This window comes from Corylus avellana, chromosome ca10 (assembly GCF_901000735.1).
Source record: "Corylus avellana chromosome ca10, CavTom2PMs-1.0".
NCBI lineage: Eukaryota > Viridiplantae > Streptophyta > Magnoliopsida > Fagales > Betulaceae > Corylus > Corylus avellana.
In genome coordinates this window covers 2,188,615-2,198,774 of record NC_081550.1, presented here as the reverse complement: position 1 = coordinate 2,198,774, position 10,160 = coordinate 2,188,615, and the positions used below count along the sequence as shown (strand labels likewise).

The window sequence follows — 10,160 nt, the reverse complement described above, 5'->3', positions numbered from 1 at the left end:
GGCCTCCCCCACCACCACCAACACGAAGTCACCTCCTCCTCCAAAGAAGTCACCTCCTCCTCCTCCTCCAACGAAGTCACCTCCTCCTCCTCCACCAAAGAAGTCACCTCCTCCTCCAAAGAAGTCACCTCCTCCTCCTCCACCAAAGAAGTCACCTCCTCCTCCTCCTCCTGCAACGAAGTCACCTCCTCCTCCAAAGAAGTCACCTCCTCCTCCTCCACCAAAGAAGTCACCTCCTCCTCCTCCTCCAACGAAGTCACCTCCTCCTCCAAAGAAGTCACATCCTCCTCCTCCACCAAAGAAGTCACCTCCTCCTCTTCCTCCTCCAACGAAGGCACCTCCTCCTCCAAAGTAGTCACCACCAACCTATGTTGACCAAAACAAACACTATTTGTACTAGGTTGTGTAAGGTATATATTGTATGGAAGCATTTTACCTAGTATGTCTTTTCCCTTTTTACTTTTATTTCTTTTACTTTCATGGCCCCATCATCATCTTATTCTTATAATTCGTTTGTTTGTTTGTTTGTTTTTTTTTGTTTTTTGTTTTTTGTTTTTTTTTTTGCAGCTAATAAAGCCTTATAAAGAATAATTGGTGCTGAAGTTATCAGATGCCATCGTCAGGCGTTGTTTATTACAATGGTTCAACGCCAATCAAGGCAACCTACTTAATTGAGACAAGTGGGCATATATAATATACAATAAAGGACAAAATATGATTTTACTCTCTTTATTTAAGATATAATAAATTTGTGTTTCCTATACGTCGAGCCTATTTGTTCATCAATACAAGTATGCTTAAGGTTTCTTTTATTTCCTGTAATAAGCCGGATCATGTTCGTCCATTCCATTTGTAGTTTAAGCCATTGACTCTCTCCGTCTCTCGCATTTTCATTTGCTTTTCCATTTTACATAATTTCCACGAGCTCAATGAAGAATAATGAGTTGTATGAATTTGGGCAACCTCGGGGAACATTTTTTTATTTTTATTTTTATTAAATGAATAATTAGAATCAACCAAACGAAGAAAGCAACACAAAGTTAGGGATGTTCAAAATAGCCCAAAAGTCGAACAACCTTTAGTCCTAACCCAAAGGGGTACATTAGTATTCTCTTGTGCCATTAATTGTACACTATTGATGCCAAAAACCAGCAATGGTCTCGTGCCACCTTCCAGGATGGAACTCCACCTATAAAACGGGGAAGAGTCATCAGAAGGCCTACCGGTTCGGTGACCGAAGGCACTCCGACACCTAAGTCAATAATAAACCCTAACTGAGAGAAGGTAAATTAATTAAGTTAATAAAAAAGGAGTAAGGGAGTCTCCGTAGGTCGGTAGGTGTTTGATATATATGGGAGTGCCTCTCGCAGCGTGGTAGCCTTAGTGTTAGTGCTTGGGCCTTCTACTAGGCTAATATCTATGTCTTTTAGGTCTCATTGAGCTTTCTTAGCAATCGAGCCATAGGGGTATGTTAGTATGTAATATCTAAGCCTTCTAGTAGTCCCTTGATTCCTTTGATTGATTAATGTGCTGATCAAACCATGAGAATTAATCTAAAAACTTGTCTTGTTGGCCGTTATAATTTTTCTTGAAAAGTCGATCTTCTAAAACAAGAGCAACATTCATGAAATAAGTTATAAGTAGTCCATCTCAAAATCAGATGGCACCAAGTTCTGAAAAACCCCTTATATTAGATTGGAGTTCAGAGGCAGTATGATCTGATTCGACATATTTATATGTAGTGTATTCCATTAATGCAGTGTACTATGGTGTAACATATTCCGGTAATGTTGTCCAGGGAGCTAGCTAGCTTTGTCCAAGTGTGTCATAGAAATATGAAAAAAAAAAAAAAAAACAATGTTTTCAACCATTTTTAAGGAGAGTAGACATTCGTGCTGTTGGAGTTGGGCGATTCTCTATCAGCAGCCTGCACAAGAAGGGCTTATTGTAATGCCTTCAAGCACATGGCTAATGCTTCGAGATCCGTACGTTGGTGTATGGATATATGCATGGATGTATTTATGTATGCATGGATGGATGTATGCAGAGAGATTTGTTGGCACAGGGAGATCCGTCGGTGCAGCGATATATTAATTGCCTGTCCATGACGACCAAGGCTCGTACGCAAGACTCATTTACCGTCGACCCGTTGGTCTAAGGAGTGTGCCTAGGGTTTCCGAGGCTTAATTAGTGTCGGGAGATATATTTTGTTCATGTGTGTTGTTGTAGCTGTTTCTTCCAAAAAGCTCATAATAGACCGAAATGTGTAGTAGCTATATATGATGTTGATTAGACCATCTTGTTTTAATTATAAGACCCATTTAACAGTCACTAAACATATTTAGTCATTGACAAATAATCACATGACCCGGTAAATAGTTTTTTTTTTTTTTTTCTTTTTTTTTGACATATTCCTGCAAGAGGGAAGCTGGGGGATTTGAACTAGTGATGTTCGCTTCATAAAACGTAATTTTTAGCTGATTGAGCTATCCCTTGAGAGTTGGGACAACCCGGTAAATAGTTATTATGTGATTATGTGATGATGAAAAACACACATGGACGATTTTCTCAATTAATTTCACTTAAGGATTTTGAAATAATTCCTTCAATACGCTTGGAGAGATCGAGGACCAGTATTTAAGACTTATACACATGCACGGAGAATTACCAGGACTACAATATTGAGAATTTCCTTTATTTATTTATTTTTGTTAACTTTAAGAAGTATTTCATTTTTTTCTATATATTTGTGTGTCGGTCGAGTAATTTTAAAAGTCTTTTTTGTGTCCCTCCAAAAATAATGTGATTTTTAAAATTACAATTTGATTAAAATTCAATGATCGATCAATCACAAGCTTAACAATAAATTTAAAAGTCATATTCTTAAAGCTGAGCACAAGATAAATTTCTAGCATTACTTATCGCAATCCAATATAGTCACTGTCGACAGCAACGTAAGATAGCAAAAATGGGGGGGTTTCAACGTTGGACAGCATCCGTTATAGTCAATCCAAAAAGAGAAATTAAGCCTTGATAGAGTAAAACCTATAGCTAGCCACTGTCGTCTGTCGGTATCAGTTCGTATGTACGTAGCTCATAGCTAGATGTCAACTTTGACGATAAATTGCCATATTTATATTTGATATCTAGCTAGTGGCGGTCCAAAAAATTAAAGCAAATGAATGCACAACATTACTCCACGTACTTGATCTAGGGTGATCGAGTTCAAAACTCTTACTTGCATGGCTTATTTTTTGTTCTACGTACTTCTATGGGAAAAAAGACTAAAAGGTGATAAAAGTCACATCGATCTTGCATGATCTATCGCTTTGGCACACAGAATATGTACGTGAAAATATATGTATATATCTCTCGTTTTTCATGTGTAAGACACTAGACTAACTGAGAGAAAAAAAAAAATGCTGGAGACGCAATATCTATATCTTTATATATATATACACACCATTGTATAAAGCTAAAGCTTTTAAAATTCTAATCTTAGTCTCATCTAATACCTACAAACCAGTAGCCTTTTTGTCCCAATAAAATGAGCTTTGTTGTGATTGTTTCAAATAAAAAAACTTTGCACACCCTAAATTTATACAGAGATTGAAGTGGCTCCTAGTTATATGAGGTCTATAAACTTTGCATATCCTGATGCACATTATCACTCAACAATCAAGCAAAAAAAAAAGGATCAATTAAAGTCAATCAGTATAGCACATGATTAACGATTGCTGCACCATAAAGTATGAAAGAATGAAAATATTGTGGACACCTTTTCCATTGCATTAATCTAGACAGATCGAGAGAGACTTGTGACAAAAGAATGAACCCATCAAGAGAAGGATATGAACAAAATATGTCGAAATGTGACTAAAGTACTTATAAACATAGTATATGCATATACTAAGCAAAATAAGAGAACCAAAAGCCAAATATATATATATTGTTACCCGATTACCTGGTTATAATTGGGTGTCAAAAACTGGAACCGGAACCGAGTACCCGATTATCGGTTTTTTCTAACTGGTTTCCTGGTTTCCTGGTTTCCCAGTTCGAATCAAGGCTGGCTCAATGTATTTTGGGGCCTTTGGCGAAACTTTGAAATTGGGCCTTGTTTTTAAAAAAAGATATTTATATATATATATATATATATATATATATTATTTTTATTTAAAAATCATTCTTCCCGCTTTTTGAAATGCAAAATTACCGATTAAGATTTTATATTCAAGATTTTCTAACATCTTTTTTTCAATTGATAATATGGCTAATCTTATCTCTCTTGTGACATTGTTGATCTTAGGTAGGATTTTATCAATTTTAATTTTGAAAAACTTCTTTCTGCAGAAGCAACTATAACAAGTATTGTCAATAAAATTTTATAGGCGATACATGCATTTGGAAAAGAAAGTCTTTTTATATAATTAATATGTCAATTGGAGCACTTTCTTCTATTTGTAAAATTTCTTTTAAAACTTTTAGTTCTGAAAATAATTCTAAACCATCATGATCATGTTTTAGAACCTCCTATATTAAGACATTTATTTTGCAAACCATCATCATCTAGTGATTTTAATTTCTTAAAATTAAATAAAAAACCAAAAATATTTTCATCTATTTGAAATTGTTCAAACCTACTTTGAAAGGAAGAAATAGCTTAATCTACTATATATAAGAAGTAATCAATTCTAAAAGATTATTCAACAGATTGTGTTGTCTTGTCATTAGCATTCTCATCAATATTTTGATAAATTTCTTGTTCATTTATGAGTTTTTCACCGAAACTATCCTCAATATTTTGTTTATTGCTAATAACAAATTTATTTAGAGCTCCTCTTTGAGATTCAATGAATTTGTCTACTTTTCTTTTCTCTTTTTAAATTTTTCATATCCAGATGCATATTTTCTAGTAGATATGTTTAATTAAAAATATTAACAAATTAAACAAATACGATTTATCAAAAAAAATTATGACTATAATAAAATAAATCACAAAAATAAAACAATAAAATCTGATTTGGCAAATGAATTATGAAGCAGTTCTTGGAGACTCGAAGAGAAAGAGAAAATTAGCAGTTTATCACTTAGCAGATAGGCAGAGAAGAGAGACTAAGAAAATGGCAAGCAAAGACAAACGGAGAGTGGTATTTAAAATGTCCCAAGTAGCCAGCATTATACTCTATGGATCGAGTCTATGTTTTTGGCCACTGCCTATCCCTAGATAATATAATAGGAAATAAATCAATAATATTTTATTTGTAATGATGAGAATTTCTCACCAAATTCTCATCATTTATAATAAATCGTTTTTTTTTCTTGAATTATTTCTAGAATTTATAATGGACTTATTAATCGGGGCCTTACTAAATTGAAGCCTTAAATTTTGATGAATTTTATTTTTTAGTCTTATTAAAAAAACATTTGGGCCTTAAATTTTTTTGAATTTTTTTTGGCCTTTTTTAAATTGGGGCCTTATTTATATTATTTACTTATCGTGATTAGAGGCCTTAAGTTTTTATGAAAAAAAATAAATAAAATTGGGCCTTAAATTTTTTTTTTTGTCCAAATATCTTTTTTGGCCAATTTTTTTTTTTTTTTTAGCCTTATTAAATTGGGGGCCCTAGGCGAGGGCCTAACTCGCCTAGGGCTTGAGCGGGCCCTACTAATCAGAAGCTTACACACGTCAACTTTTCATCGTCCATGAACATTTTTAACGTATACTGTTATCAAGTGACGTTGTATGATTAGTCGAAGTTCAAGATATGATTATAAATCATATCATGGAAAAGCGATCTTTTGACATTTTGTGTAGGTGCTAATGCTATATAATATTCTTTAAAATTGTACATATTTCATGTACTCAAACAACACGTTTGTAATTTTTGACACAATTCACGAATTCAACATAGAATTAAAGGATTATAATTGAGGAGTTTGACCCGTTTAATTAAATGTGTCAGATTAAAATTGACCATGATTATATCCATGTTTCGACATGAATTGAACCCAACACACAACATAATTATAACAGACAATTTTTGACATGATTCGTGAACTCGACACGAACGGCCAATACAAAATTAGGGAATTAGGGTTGAAACTGAGGCGAATACACACAGGGGCAGGCCCATAATTTTCTACTGGCTCCTATAAAATAAACTCAAATTTCATATTTTGACACTTTTAGCTTAAATTTTTTTTGGGCTAAAAGTATTTTTATTTATTTTTTTTAGTTTTTATTTTAAAATATTTTTATGCCCAAATTTTCTACTGGCTCCTATAAAATAAACTCAAATTTCATATTTTGACACTTTTAGACCCTGTAAAACTCTGCCCCAGCCCAAATTTCACCCCAAAAATCATAGTAAACTAAAGGAGAGTTGTCTTATATTTTATTATTTTATTTCTGCCCCTATTAAGATAAATTCCTGGATACGCCATTGGGTTGAAAGATTTAATCCGTTTAATTAAATGGGTTGGGTTATGATATTTTACTTATATAATTTATACACATGCCTCAACATGATCATCCGAACCCGACACATAAACACGAATTGCAATCTCTACGTATGACGAAGTATTTTGCTTACAAAGTTTCAGTGAAATTTCAATGCAAACTGATTGATCACCATGTATATATATGACTGTCCAATTATATAGTATGAAAACTATATATATTATACAAAATGATTAAGCAAGCAATATAATAATCATTGTTGACAGATATTTTTATTTAATCTGGTTTAAAACATAAAATCAGTATTTATTTATATGAGGATCTGGTTTAAATAATATTGTCTTAAAATTCAATATGCTTCCATGACCATCACCATGTCAAAACATTTTTCATACAAAAATAAAGCCCTCACCAGTTGGTGTAGTTGAAATACTTTTTCTGCTAATGATCACCAAAGAACTTATCCTAATTAATTAATTAATTAATTGGTATTTACACTCCATAATAAAGAATGAGGTTACAGACTCTAAACTCTCACTGGCTATGTATATATTACCGGTTACAAACTTAAGGTCTCCAACTCTAATATATCATCTCAATTCATCATTTATTTTTAGGGACAAATTAATGCAAAATTGATTTTTGTGATTAGCCTAAATTATAAATTACTACCTGTAATATAAAAAATAATTTATAGGTCACTGTAGTTGGCCTAAATTACAAATCATCCCCTGTGATATAAAAAATAATTTATAGGTCCTCAATGTAGGCCAAAATAACAGTTTACTCAATGAAATCAATTTTCATGCTCTAAAAACAAATGCCAATTTAATAAAAAAGAGTAACCCAATTTTCTCCAACTTAATTTGAAGGAAAACTGTGACGCAATTTATTAACTTGAATGTTGTTTTTATTTATTTTTCAATGGTTAGAAAATGTGACAGTCAAATTCTCACAAATGCTCCCAAATCGTAGCGAGGAAAATGAAAATGAGAGATGATTACGCACAGAGTAAAATTTTGGGGATATTAGAGATTAGATTAATTTACTGAAGGAGTATGACTTTGAGTGAGGGTTAGTGTATAATTTTAGATGGTGTTCTAAAATGATTTTTAATTTAGGCCAAATACATGAACCTATAATTTTTTTTATTTTTTTATTTTTTATTTTTTACATAGAATGATTTGTAATTTAGGCCAACCGTAAGGACTAATTTTACATTTATCCCTTTATTTTAAAAACTAACAAATATATATATATATATATATATATATAACTGGTGAAGGTCTTGATGTTGGTCAATTTGCGTAGCAATAATAAACAAAAGTAAAAAGGATACGTACTTTTCATAGCAACTTGTCCAATTTTAACATAGTTTGAATGGAGTAGTCCACATCCACGTTGTTAGCTAGAATAAAATCTTCCCCTTGATGTTGGTCAATTTGCGTAGCAATAATAAACAAAAGTAAAAAGGATACGTACTTTTCATAGCAACTTGTCCAATTTTAACATAGTTTGAATGGAGTAGTCCACATTCACGTTGTTAGCTAGAATAAATCTTCCCCTTGATGTTGGTCAATTTGCGTAGCAATAATAAACAAAAGTAAAAAGGATACGTACTTTTCATAGCAACTTGTCCAATTTTAACATAGTTTGAATGGAGTAGTCCACATTCACGTTGTTAGCTAGAATAAAATTTAATGATTATATATATATATATATATAATGAAAGATCGTGAATAATGAAATATCATTCACGATCTTTCATTATTTTTGTAATTATACTCAACTTTAAAAAGTATCAATTTAGTGTATTAATCATTCAATATTTTTCAATTTTACCTCCCCATCAAGATTTTCCATTAAATCCGTGTCCTAATTCCCAATATATATATAATCTTGAAGAAATATATATATATATATATATATATTTCTTCAAGATTCAGGCGTGGTTATTTTTGTAAATTTGATTAAATTCTGACCAAATTCCGAAATCCTCACAATTTATGTCATTTTTTTTTTTTTTTTTTTTTTTGAAAAAAGGAGAGGTATTTTGAAAGTTTTGTCACTCCTCCGTTAGGATTTAGCTGAAATTGAAAAAAAAATTAAAAGATAAATACACTAAATTGACAATTTTAAAGCTTAAAGGTATGTATGATTGTAAAACTAATGAAAGATTATGGGTTGTAAGTGAAGTTTTCTCTTATTATTGATTATTGATCCCCTAATATTCTTATCCGTTTGGGTTTGCAATTTTCAAAAGTGCTATTTAAAAATAGCAATTTTAAAATGTATTATTTAAAAATGTAATTTTTAAAAACGCAGTTAAAAGTTTGACAAAAATCGTAATTTGGCGTTTAAAGTCATAATTTAGGCTTTTTAGCCTTTTAAAATTGTGCGCATATTTAATACTTTTTCAAGTTCCAATTTTTTAAAAACACAATATCAAAATAATAATTTGTTTTTCGTGATTTAATTTATTTTGTCTATAAATTAAATCGCATTGTTAAACATTCCCTTCTACCCAGCTAGGTAGCTAAACGCAATGTCTAATCTATAATGCCAGACTAGTCCCGGTGCTGCATGTGGCTACTGTATCCTTGCGTACGTAGCCATGGCTTACTGTATCCTTGCGTACGTAGCTCGTCCTCTCACTGAGATGCTTCTTTTCTTGTCAATATGTTCAACATTCAAGTATTTTAACTAAAATATCATTACTAGCTAATATATACATTAACACACACACACACACACACACACATATATATATATATATATATATATATATATCAGATCTTCACTAAATTAGGAATTGGATTTTTTTTGGGTAAAATGCATGTAAAATCTGGTTTGAATTTCAGATTATTTCTACCCGTTTCTATGTTTTGACCCAATGATATTTTAGTTTTTTTATTTTATTTTATTTTATTTTTATTTTTTATTATTTGATTAAAAAAAAAAAAAAAACTAAAATATCATTGGGTCAAAACATAGAAACGGGTAGAAATAATCTGAAATTCAAACCAGATTTTACATGCATTTTACCCAAAAAAAATCCAATTCCTAATTTAGTGAAGATATATATATATATATGTGTGTGTGTTAATGTATATATTAGCTAGTAATGTTGGTTGCATAGTCCATGTAGACTATTAAAGCTAGGGCGCAGATAAATTAAGTAGTGGGTAGATGATTCATTTAGAGGCTACTCTACCGATTGATGGGAAGCCCACTACCCCTCAAAGTTAGATTATAGGTTAGTGAGAGGTTTCATGCACTTTACTCATTGAAGGAATGGCTATATAAATTGTGACCTCTCTGAGTGTTTTTTCACAGGTAGTCCAAATATTCAAGGAATATTACAAACTGTTGGGATTTACAGTAGTGTTGCGTTGAAATGGCCAATCTTTGGCCTCACCTCGTCTATGCATTGGCATTGTTCTTATTGGCTACCAATGTAGCAGCCGACGAGAAGACGGAACTACCACCAATATTAGTTCCACTACCACCAATATTAGTTCCACTACCGCCATTAAGGACAATCCCATTCCCACTACCTAGGCGGTCTCCTCCACCACCTCCACCGTCTCTGTCACCTCCTCCTCCAAAGAACTCACCACATCCACACAATAGGCCTCCCCACTCACCTCCACCACCATCTCCGTCACCATCCCCACCGTCTCCTTCACCTCCTCCT

General features: G+C 32.3%; 1 long non-coding RNA gene across 1 annotated transcript; it reads left to right on the top strand.

Moving 5' to 3' along the window:
- The first annotated feature begins 32 nt into the window (after window positions 1-32).
- On the top strand, window positions 33-812 carry LOC132164657 (uncharacterized). Its single transcript, XR_009438401.1, has 2 exons — window positions 33-410; window positions 568-812. It is a non-coding gene; the product is annotated as an uncharacterized LOC132164657 (long non-coding RNA).
- The last annotated feature ends 9,348 nt before the right edge of the window (window positions 813-10,160 follow it).